Source organism: Lissotriton helveticus, chromosome 10 (genome assembly GCF_964261635.1).
Source record: "Lissotriton helveticus chromosome 10, aLisHel1.1, whole genome shotgun sequence".
Lineage (NCBI taxonomy): Eukaryota > Metazoa > Chordata > Amphibia > Caudata > Salamandridae > Lissotriton > Lissotriton helveticus.
This window is the reverse complement of record NC_136071.1, coordinates 573,877,165-573,900,261: the sequence shown is the minus strand read 5'-3', so window position 1 is coordinate 573,900,261 and position 23,097 is coordinate 573,877,165. Positions and strand designations below refer to the sequence as shown.

The 23,097-nt window shown below is 48.9% G+C and overlaps 1 long non-coding RNA gene across 1 annotated transcript in view; it reads right to left on the bottom strand.

The window, feature by feature from the left end:
• LOC144785408 (uncharacterized) overlaps positions 1-23,097 on the bottom strand; it is a 692,494-nt gene that overhangs the window by 519,699 nt on the left and 149,698 nt on the right. The window lies entirely within an intron of this gene.

Here is a 23,097-nt window from a genome sequence, read left to right as displayed (position 1 = left end):
AAGCGATTGCAAGAGGAGGTTACCGAGGAAGGGCAACAAAGTTGGATAAGAGCATGATGCCATTTGTGTTTTTCAGGAGATGGGAGACCAGTATGGCCTAATAGTTTGTTGTCCCCAATGACTAGTTATCACGATGATGCAGATAGGATTAAACCAAGTCTGCCTAAACAACCTTCCTAAGTTTCGAGCCATGACTGAGGCATTGTGTTACCGGTGTGTAATTTGTCAAATGAATGAGGGAAAACAAACTGCTGTCACACTGAGTCATACAGGGAGATCAGGAGGCCCTTTCAACAGGGTGCAATTGGACTTTTTTGAGATGCCAGTGTAAAATGGATTGAGGTACTTTTTAGTGGTGGAGGAAACCTATCTGCCTAGGAGATGTGATAGTCTCACTGTAACTAAGCTGTTATTGAGGGAACTCATTCCAAGATCTAGATTTCCAACCTCTTAAGAATTAGACCCAGGAACTCATTTTAATAATGAGGTCTTGAGAATGCTATGTGCAGCATTGCAACTGGAGGAAAGATTGCATTGCAGTTATCGGCCAGAGGCTTCAGGTATTGTAGAGCCAGTCAATGGCACTTTGAAATCTAGAATTGCTAAAGAATGTGCTTCAACATCTTTGAAGTGGGTGGATGGTTTGCCTCTTGTGCTCATGAGTCTTCCCAGTGTCCCACATCAGAGAATAGGACTCTCACCTCATGAAATCATCATGGGGAGGGCTACGAGACTGCCTGCTGTGCCCAGTAATATGTTAGTAAACATCACAGACGAGGTGGTGCTTGATTACTGTATAGGACTTGCTGACATAGTTTGTTCTGTATCTCATCAAGCTGAAGCAGCTACCGCACCGCCACATAAGGAGCAGTGCTATGACCTTCATCTGGAGACTGAGTCCTGATGAATAAACACGTGAGGAAAAGCTGTCTTGAGCCTTGTTGGCATGGTCCGTACCAGGTGATCTTGGTCACTCCAACACCTATGAAGTATGGTGGTCCTCCAAACTGGGTGCATGCATCCCACACGCATTGAGCGAGAAAAAGCATCACTTCTAGAAGAGACACCAGCAGTAGTCTAAAGACTGCAGGAAGATGCAAGTCAAGCTGTAGGGGACCAGCTAAAGTTGGAAACAGCACATGGACAATTTGAAGGGGGTTTCGACGAGTCTGCAGCTGAGTCTGAATTCTAACCAGTGGATGTTGTGCTGGAGAATGAAAAAGATTCTGACCTCAATGAAGAAGCTAGTGCTGGAGCACCACGAGTGGTGGAAGAAAGCTGGCCAAAAGATAAGGAGAGGAGACGACTGATGTCGTCGTCGGAAAAAGCTCTTTCACCTATATCAAAAGCCTCTGGTGAATTGAAGCGGCGTGAAGATGAAGGTGAAGGGTCAAATCTTTGATAATCCAGAAGACTGAAGGTGCCTTGTCAGAGGTACGCTTCTCCTGAGTGGACCTATATGGTTACTAATGACAACGAGGGAGAGGAATGAGCATTCCGGACCTGCCGAGGATTCTGGAGACAAGCTTGAACATTTTTCTTACATTTTCCCTTCCGTACCCGACAAAACTGAGTCGTTAGAGACTGGTAATATTAAATGAAATAGGATTTCCTCATCTGAATTCGGAGGAGTTTCCAGAGAAAGTTGCGGAACTGAGAGAAATGTTATTGGAGATGCTCATTAATGAACTTGGTCCGCACATTATCAGAGATGATGAATGAACTTTGTGTTGTTGTCTAAAGAGGAAAACCTAGGTCTGAGTGGAAAAAGAATACAATTAGGGATTACCTTTAAAAGAACATGGAGTAGGGTTAGGGAAGCGTTATGAAGATTGTACATAGTATGAATAAAGTTGAAATCAAAGAGACTGATCGAAAAATTAAAGAATGTTTTGAAATTTGCACAAGTAGAGACCAACAGAGAACATTATGTTGCTGTTATTACTCTGCCCATTTGGTCTGAATCTAAACAGTATGGAATTGAATAATAATAGTTGTAGACGTAATTACATAAAAGTTGCATTATTATTAACATTAGTGATAGGTCTTATAGCACTAACTGTAGGGATATGCTTGAGTCCAACTAAGGTTAAAGAAGAGACACACACAGTTGTACGGTAGGCAAAACATAAACAAGGTGGAGGGTTGTATTCATTAGAGGGATGACATTTACATCCTGATTCATCGAGAGGAGATAATACATCAAATGCATAAACTAATTTTCTTTATGAATACATTAAGATTAAGGAAGTCGGAGATTGTGAAGTTGCATGCAGTTGCCTTCTTCAGTGGCTGAGGGCATTACCTATCATCACATACCGTTGATGTAAGGCATTACTTGTAGTCTGTTTTTTGTAGCCAGGGTCATTTCCAGGACTATAATTCAAACTATGATTTGGCCTTTTCAGAAATCCCTCTATTTAAACACTGAACAAACATTCCTATGCTCAGAATGCAGAAACAGTTAGCGGATATTTTTCGCAGATTCAAAACACTAAATACAGCTTATGCACACAGAGATAATTTGACTTGTGTTCTTATTGATATCGAAAAGTAATTCCTGGAAAAAGTAGAAGATAGATATAGAGCAGTAAAGGCAAAGACAGCTATAGAAATTAAGATTGTCTGCTGGTCACAAGAAAAGAGGAACACAAGACAGCAGGAAACACAGGAGCATTGACATTAGATTGGCAACACCAAGAGAAATTGTGTATACATAATGATAAGAATACTTGTGGTACTGTTCCTGTAGAATAAAGTGAATGTGATCATACCTTTGAGGTTAAAGAATCTTGGAAATTATTTTTGGATGGTACAGACCCTGCGATTCCTGAAGTTTATTTTGTTTGTGGAACGATTGCCTTGGTTAAATTGCAGAACAATTGGTATGGCACATGTTATGTAGGAGTAGTTTTTCCAAAGATCTATCACGTAGAGAATTTTGATCATCCTGTGTGGGAGGAAAAGTCTAGATCTAAATGAGGTGCTTTTCCTGGAGAGATACTAGGAGATATTTTGAGAGCTATAATTCTAAGTGTAGGTGTGATCTTAAATAGTATCAAGATTAAAACACTTTCCACTGTTGTTGATAGGTTGTCTACTAACACTGCTGTGTCTTTATTGCTTGTAAATGCTGAGATGGTTGCTATTAGAGCTATGGTTTTGCAAAATTAGGATTGCCTTAGACATATTACTCACAAAAGAAGGCTGAGCCTGCCGATGTTAAAAGTCCAACAGTGTTATGTCCCAGATAAAAGTAAGGATTTGCAGAAGTTTATAAAGATTACGGACATGCATAACAAAGTGAATGGATTGGCAGAAGAGGGTGTTTGGGACAAAGTTGGAAGTAGATTTAGGAAGATGGGTAGCATGTTTAGGAAGTGGTGTAGTGGGATCCATCTTGAGACCATTGCTGATTATTGCTCTTTGTGCAGTATTCCTGATTATGGGAGTGAAGGTATATAGAAATATAGGAAAATAAAGATGGATTTCTAGGAAAAAAGAGGATTTGAAACCTGAAAGGCAAACAGCATGATTATTATGTTAAAATAAAATGTTTCAAGGAGTTCAAGAAAACAGCAATTGCCACAGTAAGGGTTTAACTTGGTTACTCTGATACGATCAGGAGATAAGAGATTTCATGATGGGTTAATCAATAGGACATAAAAGGAAATCGCGCCAACTAGCTAGGAGAAGAGTTCACCGGGGTGAGGAGAGGAATGATCAAATACGCATCCCACACATTTCTAAAACTGTTTTGTTCTGTGCTGAGAAGTACTGTGAAGAATTAAAGCATTCCTACCCTGTAGCTGCAAAAGAGCCCAAAATGAAGTTGTGCGCGCAAAATGGAGTCAATGGTCACCATTGTACGAACTGTATTACATTCCACCCTTTGACCATCGACTGTCATAACAGACAGGTCTAAAATAGAGTGTTCTAGGTTGAAACATAGATATAAGAGGAGGCACACACTGGGCAAAGCAACACAGTAAAATCCTAAGACATAACTATGATTATCCCACCTAAAATAGAAACAAAGCTTGTCAGGTAACTACCCAAATATCCCAATAAGGAGTGTGGCTGGGTTAGAGTCTGCGCAGACCCATAAAAGCAATTGAAACCCCTAAATTCCTCTGGATGCTCAAAGGATGAAGGGGAAACGGACACCCACGTTCCCAAATATGTCTATGGAATAAGAAGTCCCAAAAATCATAAATGACAGTCAATCTTTATCCTGAGAAAATAACAATAATGTCAAAGGGTTAGAAGACTAAAATGGTTCAAGAATCTTCTTCTTTATTTTCAAATGTTCATTCCATATATCTTGTCAGTTAAGTCCAACAGTATAGTTGTTTCACTCTCGTTAGTACAATGGATGTTATAGTCACAACCTGATGATAGACGTAGCCGTAGCCAACAAGTTTAGTCATTGGGTCATCACTCTTCAACTTCCTCAGGGCTGTAATATCTAATAACGTCTATAAGGGAGAGTTCCAAAAGCAAAATATTCAATATTCTATTATCCAACCTATATCCTCTAGCTGTCCTTGTTGGAGAGTTATGTAGGAGAGTAGGGTCTGCAATCCTATGGTCACCCCAGATTTTTGCTTTTTGCTTCACTGGTTTACGACTTTCCCTGGCTGTGGGCCTGCTAATCAGACCCACAGCCTAGTTGTTCTCTCTCTAAATTGACACTTATGTACTTTAGGTGCATTTACCAATTGGTATTGGGTCACCTTATCAACCCCTGTACAGTGTACCTTAGGTACCAAGGGCATAGGTGCACCCAAGGCCTACCAGGGGCTGCAGCATGTATTATGCCACCCCTGGTAGGCCATCCAAACAGACACAACTGGCTGATAACACAGCTGGGGCAAGGTGGTGTAATCACCCTTTGCTGTAGATATAGTATACCTATATCTAACCACAAAATGGACACATAGATTCCTATAAGTCACCCCTATGGCAGGCCTTATCAATCCTGAAGGCAGCGTGCTTGGAATTATGTGAGATGGTGCTCTAGCATGAGCTGAGCCTGTCTGCAGCTTTCAGAACCAAGTCCTAATAGCTGTTCCATGATAACGCTATACCATATACTCTTAAGTGCATTATAATCCTCGCGGTTATTGCTAACTTTGGTATAGCATTATCAAAACATGTCGTGTAAGATGTCATACGCTTTGGAATACTACCCCCTCGCCAATTCTGGCGACGGGGGTAGCATTCCACCCTTCTAGAGAGTAAAGACATGTATGTAACTAGAACCCCGGTTAAAGTTAATCCGAGCCTTAGCATCACAAAATGGATGCTGCCACCACAGACACGAGTCTGACCTCCTACTGCTGGGAGTCCTTTCAGCAACGGAGGCCTGGACAAAGGGGTTCCTGCCTGGGGAGGTGCTAGCACCACCCCAGACAGGACTTTGTGTATTCAGATAGACAGGGCTGAAAGGAATGAGACATGCCTGGGGCACACAAGGTGTCCTTGTGCATACCCCGGTTCAAACCAGTTGCCGGGGCACTCCAGCCCCAGCTCTGGCACGAAACCGGACAAAGGATAGGGGGTGTAACCACCTCCTTTCCTGGTCCCACCCATGGGAGGGACCTAGTCACTAGTACAGCCCCCTTTAGCAGAATAAAGGTAGGAGCTGGTCCCATTCCAAATTAGATTATCCTGAACAACTTTACAAGAAGAAACTCTGGACTTCGACGTTCTGCTCCACAGAAGACTGAAGAAATCTCCCTTGTGGCCAAGGAGTGACCACCCTGCAACTGCAGGCACCATCGAGCGTCCTAGCGGTTCACTTTGTCGTCCTTCCTGCTGGAACCAGACCTCAGAGTTAGACGAGACCCAGACTCCCAGACCTCTTCGACCTCTACCCACATCTGCAGCACAGCTGAGACCCGTGGGTGCGACGAGACACGTGGGACCGGCCATCTTTGAAGAACTGCACTTCGCTTCCAGCACGACCTCTGAGGTACCCTCGAGTGAGTGCTTTGGGGATTGAGGAGCCCCAGCCCCGAGCAGCTCCTGCACCGAAGACCAGCCCTCCAGCCTCCACGAGATCTGCGTGGGGCCCTTCTGCCTGGTTGCTGCTCTACGCGTTGTCTGGTCCCTTGCCGGCTGGCTTGTGGCCTCCTAGATGACGAACCTTGAAATCTACACTGCTGGTCTGGTTGCTCCAGGCGGGCCCTTGCTTTCTTCCAAAAGAGAAGTACCCCGGACCCTCCTGGTCTGCACCAGACGCCATCTTCACTCACCGTGTGGGTTGCCTTTGCCAAGGCCTGTTGACTCCGATCCCAGAACAGACACCGCCGACAGCGAGAGCCTGTGTGGGACAACTCGTGCCTCCATCCTGGTTCTCGAAGACACCTCCTGGTCCACGTGGCTGCAGAGACAAGCGTCACCTCTTCCCCTGATTGCGACAACAGCATCTGGTTCCTTCCTGGTTCCACACCGGTCACTGGCTAGTGACTTTGAACACTGTCCCCTCTGCTTTCAGGTCGCGATCTTTATCGATCCACCCTTCAATCCCTCCGGACATCTCCTTCCTGGTCGCCTGCAGCATCTTTTCTTCCAGGCTCCATTGACTTCAACGCGGAAACCCGACGCACTTTCACACCTATGCACCCGCAGCCCGTGGGTGAGGTAACGAGAGCATTTCGGTGCTCATAGGTAGATTGACTCTCCTAGTGTCCAGGTATCCTGTAGTTGTAGTCTCAACCAGTCGGAACTGTCCTTACTTGCCTATTTCGTAATTTGTTCATGCCCATTGACTTTGCATTGAAACCCGCGTGTGTGTTCTAACACTGCACACGCGTCCCGTGGGCCTCCTGCTCCTTACCTAAGGTTAGGGTAGTTTTGCCCCAGCGATTCTCCAGCCTCTGGGCATCCTCATTTCTCCTATCGTTCTACTTAACCCATTTACTTAATATATGGTTTGTCGTGCCCCTAGGGCACCATTGTAATTTGTGCGACTTATTGTATTTTTCTGAAGAGTATTGTTATGTGCTTAGCCCTCTGATCTCATAAAGAGTTCAGAGTTGTTTGTTAGTAATAAATATATTGTTTATTTTCATAACAACCTGTGTGGTGTCCTTTCATCTGGTATTCAAAGGGTTATATGTGGTAAAACAGCTGGCTTTGCATGCCAAAAGAGTTTAGCCTAAGACTGCTCTGTCCATGCTACCATTAGGATAGCTGGTCTATAAGGTTGACTTACAACCAATCACCTTAAGGGTTGTTTGGACTGATACAAGGGGATCACTAGAACTAGTGAGCATCATATATCAGGCCAACTTCTCACATTGGTGTGCAGCTGTTGGGATTTGAGCTTGCTGTTGTTTTTACCAAATATAATCTTGAGATATCATTTGAAAAATCACATAAGGTACCATAGGTACATATAACAAGCTTAGAAATACTCTGAGTTCTACTGAACCAGCTGTTGTAGTAGAAAGGGCCTAGCACACCCCGACTACAACTCTTAGCAAGGGATCAGTAGGAAAACCCATAGTGTAGGTAGGTGCACACACCACCCCTAAACTAGAAAGCATGTCTATCACAGGAGAGGCCACAGTGACTCCCCTTGTGATTAGTGACCCTCCGAAGGTCCTTTCCAGATATGCAGCACTTAGTTTCCAGGAGATGAGACAATTGTGTACCTCCAGGAAACTAAAACAGGGTTCCAACCCTACCCTTCCTTTTCTGCTAGGACTCTTAGAGAGCTATGATGCCAGATGGGCCTCTAATCCAGGCCCCTCAGACCCAGCAGATGGAAGCATACCCCCCTTAGAAGATAACTCAGACTCTAACCTCCCTGAAACAGAAAATGTAGATGGTAGGGAAGATGGAGACTCATCTGATGAAGAGGTAGACAATGGCCAAGCTTTAGTCAGCAGACTTACAAGGGCCAACTTAAGCCTACATGGAGATGGGTCTGGGGGACCCCCAGACCTAACCACAAGCAGGCCTAACCTTGGGAATAGAAGAAGTAGATCTCAGTCCAGAGACTCTAACAAATCTATTCACTCCCATGTCTCTAATGTATCTGCTCAGAGGGGGATGACTTCCCCTCAGAGGAGAGAACACGAGGCAAAGATGAAGGAAGTTAATCTGAGAATCCAAAGGGAAGAACTTGCCCTTGCCAAGGAGAAACTTGCTTTTGCCAGAGAGCAGAAATTGAGTGGGGTAGAACCCACTGGTGGCAGAATTATCCCAAGGGATAAAGACAGGAGTTTTGATAATAGACACCTGAGTAAAATAGTGCCCTCCTATAAGACAGGAGATGACATTCACGAATGGATGACTGCTCTGGAGAGGGCCTGCAAAGTACAGCAGGTACCCCAGAGTCAGTGGGCAGCTATCTTGTGGCTCTCCTTTGAAAGTAAAGGTAGAGATAAGCTCCTCACTGTTAGAGATGAGGATGCTAATGACTATCAAGTCCTGAAAAATGCACTGATTGATGGGTTTGGCCTAACGACTGAACAGTACAGGTTGATGTTCAGAGACACCCAGAAAACTCAGGCTCAGGATTGGACTGACTTTGTTTTTTTTTTTTTTTTTTTTTTTTTATAGAACCTTTATTTCCATTTGCATGAAATTACAAGCCACATACAGGATACAGCAGAGAATAAAAATAATACGTGAGAACAAGGATTAGAAACGGTTCATTTTAAAATAACCAAAAATTAAATCAAAAATCGAATATCGCATTGTCATTCCGGCTCCCAACACAGTCAGTTAAAACACATTATCACTCCGATGAGGAACATAGATTGAGTGGGAAAGGAGAAGAGTACCAAAGTCAGGATAAATGCAATAGTAACGTGCCAAGCACGGCATGCGAGCCCCACCCCTAAAGGGAATGTACTATGGGAGACATGAAGACAACGACATCGAAAAAGGAAAGGGCCATAGAAACAAAAAAGGAGCAGAATACAAACCCATCCCCCAACCCCCCACCCTGCACCCCTGCAAAAGGCTACGGCCTACCCCCCCAGCAGCGTGCCTGTCGACCTAAATAAGAAACCTGAAATATAGAAAAGAAAAGAGAAAAAGAAGAGAAAATGTGAGGAGAAGGGCCTGTGATTCGGTTGCCCAGTCCCTCCCATCCCCGCATACTAAAATCGTATGAATAGAAGCAATGGAAAAGTACAAATATCAGCAGACACAGAAAACGCAATCAATTACAGCCCCACGAAACGTGCCCTTGAATCACCATTAATCAGCAAGAAGTCCCTCCGGGTCCCAAGCGAGATCACCCCTGGCCCCTTCTGTCAATAGTAGCAATGTTAAACAGCCTTGTAGTCGGGAAACAATTCGATGCAAAAGGTTCAATCATTCCAGGCAAACCCAGTAGCGCCGCCGCCCAACATGGCCCTAGCCACCGAGAGACAACTAGCGATGCGTGGCGGAGGCCGGAATGCAACAATACCCAGACCACCAACAGTTCCAAGTCCAAGAACAGGTCTGCCAAGCACGGAAAGGAAAGCAGAGGATGTGGAAAGCACCGCAGCACAGTCCGGGCCTCATGTACCATGAATCGATGTAGCTTTTCCACTTGCCGGTCAAAAAAAGGCCCCGATGTGACAACCACTTGCGGAACAGATGGGACGACAATAAGCTCAGGAACCAAATCTATTCGCGCCTCCAAAACTGAAGACTCATCCGGGGAACATGACACTGCGGCAGAGGGAGACGCATCAGCACCGACTCGGAAGCGAACCATTCCGCTACAAAATGGCGGGTCAGCAATGGCGGCGATCCTTCCTTCCAAGTCCTGGGCTCCCCGGAGCAGAGCAGTCCGCAAGGTTGTCTGTGCAGCCATTACTTGGCTACGCGGAAACGTTTCCCCACGTAGCTGAACTCCGGGGGTCTCAAGTTCAGCGGTTTCTCTATCCCTGGGAGGCATGCACTCCGAGTCGCCATCCGCCATTTCAGTCATCTTGGTCTCCTTCACTTCCCCTCCACCTCCGAGTCCGGTCCGACCACTAGAGTCAGCAGGTCCCACGGCTGGACCGCGACAGTCGGCGCTTGCTGCAGAAAGGAGAGTCACCAAAAGGCCGGACGTGCTCCCCGCAGCTCGCCGGGCGCCACCCACTGGTTCCCGGACGGGACTATTAACATGGCCGGGCGTCTCACCCAAGGGGAACCGGGCAACATGGGCTCTCTCCGGCTCGGCAATATCTCTGGTTCACGGGGCAGCCCACAATGGGGAGTGGGTTGGCACCAACTCTCCCGGCTCGCGGCTCTCAGGCTCCCACTGACCGGCTTCTCATCCCGACCGAGGCCGCCAACACTACGATCACTGCTGGGCAACGTCTGCACTCGAGGCCCCGGCTTCAGCGCCACGAAGGCCGGCAAGCAGACGGGGGACAGTTCTTCGGATCTACTGCACGGTGGAGCTCCAGAAACAGACGGTAAGTAGTCGCTTCCCTTCAACAACTTAGATCAGCAAACCTCGGCCAGGATTATCTTCAGGATAGACATGCGGGGAGGAAGGGCCCTCGGAGCCGAGCGTTTATGCGACTGTTCCCATCGCCATCTTGGCTCCTCCCCCCCTGGACTGACTTTGTTGATTGTGCCACTAAGGCTTTGGAAGGCTGGTTACTGGGAAGTAAAGTTACTGATTACACAGGATTGTACAATCTTATAATGAGAGAACAAATCTTAAATAATTGTCAGAACCAGTTGTTGCATCAGTACCTGATTGACTCAGATCTGACCTCTCCCCAAGAATTGGGAAAGAAGGCTGACAGATGGGTCAGAACCAGGGTTAAGCAGCAGAACCAGAACCAGGGTGGTGGCCAGAAGAAAGCAGACCAAAAGGGTAGTAATCAGAATCAACAAAATGACCAGAAGTCTTCAACAGGGCCCCAACAATCTAAGGAGGGTGGGTCCCAGAATCCCCAAAAGAAGAAGAATGATGTTGACAAGAAACCATGGTGCCAATACTGTAAAAGTAAGACTCACTGGTTTAGTGAGTGCGCCAAGAAAGGCTCAGCTCCTGCCACTACTGCCCCTAAGGCAACTGCACCCCCTAGTACAGTTAGTAGTGGTAGTGTACCCCCCAAGGCTATAGTTGGGTTAACCCTGGGAACTGAGGTGGGTTCTGACTTAGTCAGAATACCTACCCAGGCTGTTCTTGTTTGTAGTGGGGACATGGATATGACCCCTACTGTAAGTCCCAGTACTCTGGGCAAATACAGGCAAACGCCTTTGATCAATGGAAAAATGGCTCAGGCCTACAGGGACACATGTGCCAGTGTCACTATGGTGACACCAGCCTTTGTGGACCCTGATCAGATCATACTAGGTTCAGACTACCTAGTGACCAATGCTAGCAACGTCACTACGAATCACAGTATGGCAGTTGTTAACTTCTCCTGGGGAGGGGTAACTGGTCTCAAAAGGGTTGTAGTTAGTTCAGACCTCCCAGTGGAATGTCTTTTGGGCAATGATTTGGAGTCCTCCTTATGGTCAGAAGTGGAGTATAGGTCTCATGTGGAAATGTCAGGTTTGTCAGCACATGTCCTTGCTGTGACCAGGTCACAGGCCAGAAAATGCCCAGTTGAACAAGTGCTGGATCCTGGAACAATGGACCAGACACTACCCAATAGGGTTAAGGCAGTGCCTTCCCCCCTGCCTCAAGTTGAGGACCAGCCCTCTCAGGAGGCTGACCCAAAGACCCCAGAAGGAACTGTCCTAGAAGAACTTGAACCTGAACAGGTTGAGTTTCTTGGGACAGGGGGACCTTCCAGGGCAGACTTGAGGCAGGCACAGTTAGACTGTTCCTCCCTTGAACCCCTAAGACAGCAAGCTGCTGCTGAGGCTGCAGGGAGTGTTATAGGTACCCACAAAGTGTACTGGGATGAAGGACTCCTATACTCTGAGGCAAGAGACCCCAAGCCTGGTGCTACCCGGAGGGTGGTCATCCCCTTGTCTCTTAGAGGTTTCCTTCTTACCTTAGCCCACGAGATTCCCCTTGCAGGACACTTAGGCCAGAACAAGACTTGGGACAGGCTTGTCCCTCACTTTCACTGGCCACACATGTCTGAGGACACAAAAGAGTTTTGTCGCTCATGTGTCACCTGTCAAGCCAGTAGCAAATCAGGTGGCACAACAAAGGCCCCCCTTATACCACTACCTGTGGTGGGGGTACCCTTTGAAAGAGTAGGGATAGACATTGTTGTACCAATGGACCTCCAACAGCATCTGGGCACAGATTTATACTGGTGGTAGTGGATCATGCCACCAGGTATCCAGAAGCTATTCCCCTTAGGACCACTACAGCTCCTGTTGTGGCCAGGGCCCTACTTGGAGTTTTCTCCAGAGTGGGGTTTCCTAAGGAGGTTGTCTCTGACAGAGGTGTAAACTTCATGTCAGGATACTTGACTGCAATGTGGAAGGAGTGTGGTGTAAATTATAAATTTACCACCCTATCACCCACAGTGCAATGGGCTTGTGGAGAGATTCAACAACACCCTAAAAGGGATGATAAAAGGGTTACCTGAAAAGCTTAGGCGAAGATGGAACATCCTTTTACCCTGCCTCCTGTTTGCTTACAGAGAGGTCCCACAGAAGGGGGTTGGCTACAGCCCTTTGAGCTTCTGTTTGGGCATCCTGTAAGAGGACCCCTATGTCTTGTAAATGAAGGATGGGAGTTACCTCTCAAAAAACCTAAGCTTTTTATAGTGGACTATGTACTTGGTCTCCGCACCAGGATGGCAGAGTACATGGAGAAGGCAACCAAAAACCTTGAGGCCAGCCAAGAACTTCAAAAAGCTTGGCATGACCAAAAGGCTGTCCTCACTGTTTATCAGCCAGGACAGAAGGTGTGTCTGTTGGAGCCAGTGGCCCCAGCAGCTCTCCAAGACAAATGGTCTGGACCCCACACCATCATTGAGCAAAAGGGAGAGGTCACCTACCTGGTGGACCTTGGAACTCCCAGGAGCCCCCACAGGGTGCTTCATGTTAACAGGCTCAAGGCATATGTTGACAGGGCGGACATGGGCTTGCTCATGGCCACAGATGAGGGACAGGAGGAAGAGAGTGACCCTCTCCCAGACCTGCTCACTCAGAACCCTGATGATGGGTCAGTAGATGGTGTGGTCTTTTCTGACAGCCTCTCTGAACATCAACAGAAGGATTGCAAACAGGTTCTTCAATCCTTCAGACATATGTTCTCACTGACACAGGGTCAGACTGATTTGCATATAGCCATGTCTGAACTGGGGTGGCAGAGTGGGCTAAATGGATCAAACCCAGATATTTTGACTGGGTGTGAGTGTTTGATTGGTTCGGATGCTCCGTCCATCACCACCCCTTTTTGTACCATTCAATACCTAGGGTAGATGAACTCATAGATAAATTGGCTTCTGCCAAATTCTTGAGTACATGTGACCTGACAGCTGGTTATTGGCAAATCAGGTTAGCTGAGGAGGCCAAGGCCAAAACAGCATTTTCGACCCCAGGAGGTCATTACCAATTTGTGGGGATGCCCTTTGGTTTGAAAAAATGCACCTGCCACTTTTCAAAGGTTGGTGAACCAAGTTCTCTCTGGGTTGGATGACGTTTGTGCAGCATATCTAGATGATATTGCTGTCTTCAGCTCCACCTGGGAGGATCACTTGATCCACCTGAGGAAAGTTTTGGAGGCCCTGCAGAAGGCAGGCCTCACTATCAAGGCCACCAAGTGCCAGATAGGGCAGAGTCAGGTTGTGTACCTGGGCCACCTTGTAGGTGGAGGCCAGGTTCAACCATTGGAGAGCAAAATACAGGCCATAAAGGACTGGGCTCCTCGAACCACCCAGACACAAGTCAGAGCTTTCTTGGGCCTGTCTGGGTACTATAGGAAGTTTGTCAAAAATTATGGGTCCATTGTGACACCACTTAATGACTTGACAAGCAAGAAAATGCCAAAGAAAGTTCAGTGGACAGTTAGATGTCAAAAGGCATTCGATGGCCTGAAGCAGGCCATGTGTACTGCACCTATTCTCAAGAGTCCTGACTACTCTAAAACCTTCATTGTCCAAACAGATGCTTCTGAGTTGGGTGTGGGAGCTGTTCTATCTCAACTGAATATTGATGGTCATGACCAGCATATTGCTTTTATAAGTGGAAGGCTGACTCCTAGAGAGAAACGTTGGTCAGCTATTGAGAGGGAGGCCTTTGCTGTGGTTTGGGCCCTGAAGAAGTTGAGGCCATACTTGTTTGGAACTCACTTCAAGATTCAGACCGACCATAAGCCCCTCTTGTGGCTAAATCAAATGAAGGGTGAAACCCCCAAACTTCTTAGGTGGTCCATTTCCCTACAGGGGATGGACTTTACAGTGGAACACAGACCTGGTACTGACCATGGCAATGCAGATGGGCTCTCCAGGTATTTCCACTTAGAACAGGAAGACTCACCTGGTCAAGGTTAGTTTAATGTCCCTAAGTTTGGGGGGTTATGTAGGAGAGTAGGGTCTGCAATCCTATGGTCACCCCAGATTTTTGCTTTTTGCTTCACTGGTTTACGACTTTCCCTGGCTGTGGGCCTGCTAATCAGACCCACAGCCTAGCTGTTCTCTCTCTAAATTGACACTCATGTACTTTAGGTGCATTTACCAATTGGTATTGGGTCACCTTATCAGCCCCCCGTACAGTGGACCTTAGGTACCCAGGGCATAGGTGCACCCAAGGCCTACCAGGGGCTGCAGCATGTATTATGCCACCCCTGGCTGGCCATCCAAACAGACACAACTGGCTGATAACACAGCTGGGGCAAGGTGGTGTAATCACTCTTTGCTGTAGATATAGTATACCTATATCTAACCACAAAATGGACACATAGATTCCTATAAGTCACTCCTATGGCAGGCCTTATCAATCCTGTAGGCAGAGTGCTTGAAATTATGTGAGATGGTGCTCTAGCATGAGCTGAGCCTGTCTGCAGCTTTCGGAACCAAGTCCTTATAGCTGTTCCATGATAACGCTATACCATATACTCTTAAATGCATTATAATCCTCGCGGTTATTGCTAACTTTGGTATAGCATTATCAAAACATGTCGTGTAAGGTGTCATACGCTTTGGAATGCTACCCCCTCGCCAATTCTGGTGACGGGGGTAGCATTCCACCCTTCTAGAAGGATAAGACATGTATGTAACTAGAACCCCGGTTAAAGTTAACCCGAGCCTTAGCATCACAAAATGGATGCTGCCACCACAGACACGAGTCTGACCTCCTGCTGCTGGGAGTCCTTCCAGCAACGGAGGCCTGGACAAATGGTTTCCTGCCTGGGGAGGTGCTAGCACCACCTCAGACAGGACTTTGTGTATCCAGATAGGCAGGGCTGAAAGGAATGAGACATGCCTGGGGCACACAAGGTGTCCTTGTGCATACCCCGGTTCAAACCAGTTGCTGGGGCACTCCAGCCCCAGCTCTGGCGCGAAACTGGACAAAGGATAGGGGGTGTAACCACCCCCCTTCCTGGTCCCACCCGTGGGAGGGACCTAGTCACTAGTACAGCCCCCTTTAGCACAATAAAGGTAGGAGCTGGTCCCATTCCAAATTAGATTATCCTGAACAACTTTACAAGAAGAAACTCTGGACTTCGACGTTCTGCTCCACAGAAGACTGAAGAAATCTCCCTTGTGGCCAAGGAGTGACCACCCTGCAACTGCAGGCACCATTAAGCGTCTTAGCTGTTCACTTTGTCGTCCTTCCTGCCAGAACCAGACCTCAGAGCTCGACGAGACCTGGACTCCCAGACCTCTCCGACCTCTACCCACATCTGCAGCACAGCTGAGACCCGTGGGTGCGACGAGACACATGGGACCGGCCATCTTTGAAGAACTGCACTTCACTTCCAGCACAACCTCTGAGGTACCCTCGAGTGAGTGCTTTGGGGATTAAAAAGCCCCAGCCCCGAGCAGCTCCTGCACCGAAGACCAGCCCTCCAGCCTCCACGAGATCTGCGTGGGGCCCTTCTGCCTGGTTGCTGCTTGACGCATTGTCTGGTCACTTGCCGGCTGGATTGTGGCCTCCTAGACGACAAACCTTGAAATCTACACCACTGGTCTGGTTGCTCCAGACTGGCCCTTGCTTCCTTCCAAAAGAAAAGTACCCCGGACCCTCCTGGTCCGCACCAGATGCCATCTTCACTCACCGCGTGGGTTGCCTTTGCGAAGGCCTGTTGACTCCAATCCCAGAACAGACACCGCCGACAGCGAGAGCCTGCGAGGGACAGCTCGTGCCTCCATCCTGGTTGTCGAAGACACCTCGTGGTCCGTGTGGCTGCAGAGACAAGCGTCACCTCTTCCCCTGATCGCGACAACAGCATCTGGTTCCTTCCTGGTTCCACACCGGTCACTGGCTAGTGACTTTGAACACTGTCCCCTCTGCTTTCAGGTCGCGATCTTCATCGATCCACCCTTGGATCCCTCCGGACATCTCCCTCCTGGTCGCCTGCAGCATCTTTTCTTCCAGGCTCCATTGACTTCAACGCGGAAACCTGGCGCACTTTCACACCTATGCACCCGCAGCCTGTGGGTGAGGTAACGAGAGCGTTTCGGTGCTCATAGGTAAATTGACTCTCCTAGTGTCCAGGTATCCTGTAGTTTTAGTCTCAACCAGTCGGAACTGTCCTTACTTGCCTATTTCGTAATTTGTTCATGCCCATTGACTTTGCATTGAAACCTGCGTGTGTGTTTTAACACTGCACACGCGTCCCGTGAGCCTCCTGCTCCTTTCCTAAGGTTAGGGTAGTGTAGCCCCAGCGATTCTACAGCCTCTGGGCATCCTCATTTCTCCTATCGTTCTACTTAACGCATTTACTTAGTATATGGTTTGTCGTGCCCCTAGGGCACCATTGTAATTTGTGCGACTTATTGTATTTTTCTGAAGAGTATTATTATGTGCTTAGCCCTCTGATCTCATAAAGAGTTCAGAGGTGTTTGTTAGTAATAAATATATTGTTTATTTTCATAACAACCTGTGTGGTGTCCTTTCATCTGGTATTCAAGGGGTTATATGTGGTAAAACAGCTGGCTTCACATGCCAAAAGAGTTTAGCCTAAGACTGCTCTGTCCATGCTACCATTAGGATAGCTGGTCTATAAGGTTGACTTACAACCAATCACCATAAGGGTTGTTTGGACTGATACAAGGTGATCACTAGAACTAGTGAGCATCATATATCAGGCCAACTTCTCACAGTCCTTAGTAAAATATATTTGTATTGTGAATCTTATCGCAGACAACCGCTGGATACTGTTTGGGAGCACTCTCAAATGTCTGCGGAGAGACCAAATCTAATTTCCGCTTTCCACACCCTTGATATGTTTGGTAATATTCTTTTCCATATTTGTTATCCCAACTACGCACGGGTCACCGACTACTGTGCACACACACACACACACCACCATTCTTAGCCAAAATAAAGTCCACTGCATATTGAGTCTGTTCGGAATAAATCTGCATACTTTCTAACTGAGTGGTAATATCACCACAGTTGTGTTGGATAAAATTTGTAACTTATACCCAAAGTATTCTCGAGCCTTTTCACCTCTTGCCATGGCAGTTCGACCTAATGTAAAGATAGAAGACATAATATATCCAAAGGTAATACCGTTACTGTAATTATTTATCTCAATATCTGTGACTCCCTCACAAAACTCCTTCATCAACGTTCTTTTCACCTTAGGTCTTGCACTTTTACAGGGCACGCCCAAGGGCAACACCATCCCAAGGGCCACATCTTTTGTCCTGTTATGAACATTAGAGTATGTCCCATTAGACAAGAAGAAAAACCCTGGATGTACATAAATGGGGCTATCAGAATCCACTGCGGAATATTGAGTATTTATTCCAGCAGTACTTGGATCATCTGCTCTTACCAAAGGGATTGTCCCTTTATACAGCACTAATCCAGAACAACTTATGTACAACTACATGTCAGTACTGTTGATAATAGGACAACGAGCAGGATAATGACCAGCTTGCCGGGGTATTGTCAATTTTTGTAATGCCAACCTACTAATGTTATATTTTGTTCTTCCATATATATTATCACAATAGGTGTTATCACAGCCAAGATAACCTTCCCAGATGGTACAAGCATGGTCCTGAATAACCAGATCCAACACTCCTTTTATCTGTACAAAGTCAGGGGGTTCAGTATATGTATAATTCAGTAAAGATAATGGATTTGCAGTCCATAAACTAGTAAAACAATCAGTGGGTTAGCATGCAGTTCCATTACCGAAGAATCTCTTATGCGTCCCCAGGAATATATTACTTAAAGCTTCTCTATTATTTCTTTTTGAAGAAATACCTTTACCTTCACTGTGTTAAGGTACGCTATAAGCATTTTCAAAAACACACAATTCCCTACATAATATTGTAATCAACAAAACTGCAGGCAACACATCAATCAATTTTCTTTTAGGGGTCCACACCCCATTATGTTGAGCAACAAGAACCATCGGCTGCTCTTCCTCGGCAATCAACCTACCAAAAGGATGCATAACGAATGATAGAATGGGGCGATAAAATGCAAAGGAAATATATAAGTTCCCATTGTCTGTCAGAGCCTCACTGGTATTGGCTCCTATTGTCCATCAATGCGTTGGCACTCTTAAACACCGGTGGTGGAGCTTGCTCTGTCCAAAGCTCGTATCCCAAGTCTATTACGGTGGTACACCTTCATGGTATACTTCGATCTATCCGGTCCAATGTTCAAACAGTGCACATAGCTCCCATCAACCTGAACTAACTCCATTGGTACTATAACAAAGTACATCCTAACTTACACAGTTCATCCCTAACTAATCTTTCTATTGTTTTGGTGCACCGTCTCTAAGCCGAGGGCGCAAGTTGTGCGTGGTTGCCCCGGGCACAGAATGATCAACGAATAAGGGCTCCTGGATAGCTCGTATTCTCAGAGGAACAGCTGCATTCAACACGTCATCATGTTCCTTATCTGTTTGTGTACACATCAATCTGAAAGAAACAGGTTAGTATTAGATTCCTTACCTTAGAATATCCCCAGGTGTCAGACTGGATCCGGAAACTTTTGCGTAGCAGTACCCTTGCGCATCGGTAGGCGTCGTCTGCGGCTCCACGTCCGTCGTCGTTGGCACCGGGATGACATCACCGGAGTACTTAGACGCCACCCTCGCCCGCTGACGTCAGTTCCTATTTTTTCCGCGCCAGCAAGCGCCGATCTGGAAAAAGTGGTACCCTTAATCAATTTTTGACTAAACTTTTTCGACTATTTTTATCTTTTTTTTTAAGTCGAACGACTCGGACGGTGCCGGTAGGGATGCCCGGGTTCAAGCCCTGCGTCGACTGCAACCGACTGATGTCGGTTACCGACCCCCATCGCCGGTGTTCATTGCCTGGGGCCCGACCACGATGACAAGTCGTGCCCTGACTGCCAAGCCTTGACGTCGAAGGATAGGTGGGAGCGGTCCCGCAAGCGCCTCGAGCTCCAGCAGTCGGCCCTGCGCCGATCGAGGTCCCGGTCCGGAAGGAGGTTGAGGGATCGGTCGCGAGGCAGGAGTCATCACGGCTCGGAGGATCGTCACCACTCCTCGAGCTCCAAGTCCTCAGGTAAGAGGCACAAGAAGTCGAAGAAGCGACATCGCTCTTCCGACTCCCCCCGACGCTCGTGCGATGCAGCCAGGGGTTCAGGCGACACCACCCACGCGGCTCAACCGGAGCCGCGGGTGTCTCGTCCTGCTCCATACCCGCCGGTCCCTGAGCAGAACGCAACGCCGGAGGAGATCGACGCCTTCCTCACGGCCATGAGGTCGCTCATTCCTCCGTCAGGTTCTGTGGCGCCTTCGGGCCAAGCAACCCCGACTGGGAGCCCAAGAGGGCCGGGTGCTTCGGCCCCGGCGCCGTCGACGACTACGTTCCCGGCGCCGCAGGGCCCTGCTGGATCCAGATCCGGGTCGTCGCCGGTCGACCTTACGACCTCGCCGGCGCCGGCCCCTAGGGTGTCGCCTCCGGCACCGTCCACGTACGACGTCATCTCCGGTCCCCCCCTCGACCCGGTTCCGACGCCGGAGTGGCGTCGCTCGATGCCGCATTTGACGCCGATGGGAGATTTTTTCTTCTATGATCCGGCCCCATCATTTGACCCTGAGTACCAGGAGAAAGGTGGCGAGGCGGATTGGGAGGAGTCTGAGGACCCTCTGGCACATGAGTGCCAGTCTTATCAGGACTGGGCAGGTGAGCTAGCGGATGCCAGTGGTTTGGACACTTCGCCAGACACTGGTTTTGTCTCCCCTCCTACCGTGGCTACGGCGGAGGGGGCTGCCTATAGTGTGGTGTTGATGCGGGCGGCCAAGGCCTTATCCCTTGAACTCCCCGTCGTGGCCGTGAGGATTAACCTCCTCACTGAGGTCATTAAACCGCAAGCACGCTCTTCGAAGCCTCTGTTGCCGTTTAATGAGGCCTTGTCTGACGTTATTCTGGGCACCTGGTCCAGGCCCGCTACAGGTCCTCCTGTAGATAGGAACGTGGCCAGATGCCACCGCCCGGCTCCAGACGACCCTTGCTTCCTGTCCACCTACCCCACTCCCGAGAGCCTGGTCATACAGGCCTCTAACTCCCAGACCGCATTCCCGATGGCTCCCCCGATCAGGAATCCAATAGGTACGAACAGTATGGCAAAAAGATGTTCTCCTCACTGAGTCTGGGGTTGCGGTTTGTTAACACTGCGTGCCTCTTGGGCCGTTATACCCACTCTCTGTGGGACACAGTCGCAGACGTGCTGCCACAATGTCCGGATGAGGCCCGGACTAAACTCTCCCAGGCCCGTGCGGAGGGTCGAGATGCGGCACGGTACTCCATCCTGTTGTGTCCTGTTGGACACAGTTGAATGCTTTGCTAGCCTCTCCCTCGGGGGCTGGCCCACACAATCACCTACACCCATCCAACACAGGTGCTACCAATTAGGGGCCCTGCTAATAAAGAACCCCGAGTGCACGTACTCGTGGCCATTGCCAGTAACTACGATCACGGTGTTGGTGTCTGCTCATTTACTCAGCATGTGGGCCTAGAGCCCACGGATATCACACATCTGATGTGAGCTGGATACAACGGACTCACTGGGTAGAGCAATGGCAACGACGGTGGCGATTCGTCGCCACGCCTGGCTGAGGTCCGCCAACTTTTCGGCTGATGTCCAAAACACCCTTATGGACATGCCGTTTGATGGCCGTTGCCTCTTTGGCGACAAGGCAGACAGTGCGCTTGAGCGCTTTAAGGACTCCAGGGCTACGGTCAAATCTGCTGCCTTTAGCCCCTTTCGTGGCCAAGGAAGGGGCGCCCCCACACGTCCTGCCAGCCACGGGCCGCAGACTAACATCCAGTACGGTGGCGGACGTGGTAACCGCCGTGGCGGTGCCCGGTGAATAGGGCGAGGCCAGTCCACATCTACCCTTGCAGCAGCCGTCTCAAAGCCCTCCTAGTCCGAGCTTTCAGGCCCACGTGACGCCAGTGGGGGGCAGGGTTCGCCATCACTTCCTCCACTGGCGCAACATCACATCGGGCAGGTGGGTGCTGCAAATCGTCCGAAGTGGCTACTCCCTCCCCTTCGAGGTGACCCCTCCAGCCATGCCACCGCAGTACCACCGCGTGTCGTGAGATCACTTGAATCTTGCGAGAGGAAGTTGCAACCCTCTTGGCCAAGGGGGCCATCGAGCGCGTTCCTGGGCCAGAAGTAGGGTGTGGTTGTTATTCCCACTACTTTCTGGTTCCCAAGAAGGGCAAAGGGGACCTACGCCCTATCTTGGACCTGCGGAACGTCAACGGCTTCCTCCGGAAGGAGAGGTTCAAGATGCTGACACTGGCTGAGGTCTTAGCTGCCCTGGACCCGGGAGACTGGATGGTAGCGTTGGACTTGCAGGACGCTTATTTCCACATCCCCGTCCTGCCGGCCCACCGGCGCTACCTGCGGTTCACGGTAGGCCACGAGCACTTTCAGTTTACCGTGCTTCCCTTCGGCCTTACCAGCGCACCACGGGTGTTCACGAAAGTGATGGCGGTGGTCGCAGCTCATCCTCGCAGGTTAGGGGTTTCAGTCTTCCCCTACCTCGATGACTGGTTGTTGAAGGCGGGCTCGCCCCAGACAGTCGTCAGCCACCTCCAGACTATGGCCGACCTCCTGCACCTGCTGGGGTTCTCCATCAATGTGCCGAAGTCGCACCCGTGTCCCTCTCAGAAGCTCCTCTTCATCGGAGCGGTTCTAGACTCGGCGCAGTTTCGGGTTTATCCTCCCGAACATCGGGTTCAGGATATTCAGGCTCTGATTCTGATCTTTCAGCCTTTATCCCGAGTCTCGGTCAGGTTGACGCTGCGGCTTCAGTGGCTGATGGCCTCCTGCATCCTTCTGGTGCATCACGCCCGGTGGCGGATGAGGGCTCTGCAGTGGGACTTGAAGTTTCAGTGGGCCTAGCATCATGGCAACTTGTCCGACCATGTCTTGATCTCAGAGGGCACTGCAAGACAGTGGCAGTGGTGGCTCACGGACCGGGATTGGGTCAGCGGCAGACCCCTCTCCCTAACACGTAGTTGTGACGGACGCGTCCCTCCAGGGCTGGGGAGGCCACATGGGAGAGGAGGATTTCAGAGGCCTCTGGTCTCCGGCGGAGTCCCAGCTCAACCTTCTGGAGCTGCGGGCGATCCGGCTTGCACTGAAGGTATTCCTCCCCTCTGTCCGGGGGAGTGTAGTGCAGGTGTTCACGGACAACACCACTGCCATGTGGTACTGCAACAAACAGGGCGGGGTGGGGTCGTGGACCCTATGCCAGGAGGCTCTGCACCTCTGGCAGTGGCTGGAACATCAGGGCGTGACCCTGGTGGTTCAACACCTGGCAGGTTCCCTGAACGCCAGGGCGGACAAACTCAGACGTCGGTGCATGATGGATCACGAATGGCGTCTGAACTCGGATGTGGTGCAAGGCCTCTTTCAGCAGTGGGGAGAGCCTTGGTTAGATCTATTTGCCACAGAAGAGAACGTGCAATGTCATCAGTTCAGCACGTTGGAATTTCCAAGGCGGCACTCGCTCGGAGACGCTTTTTGTCACGAGTGGAGTTGCGG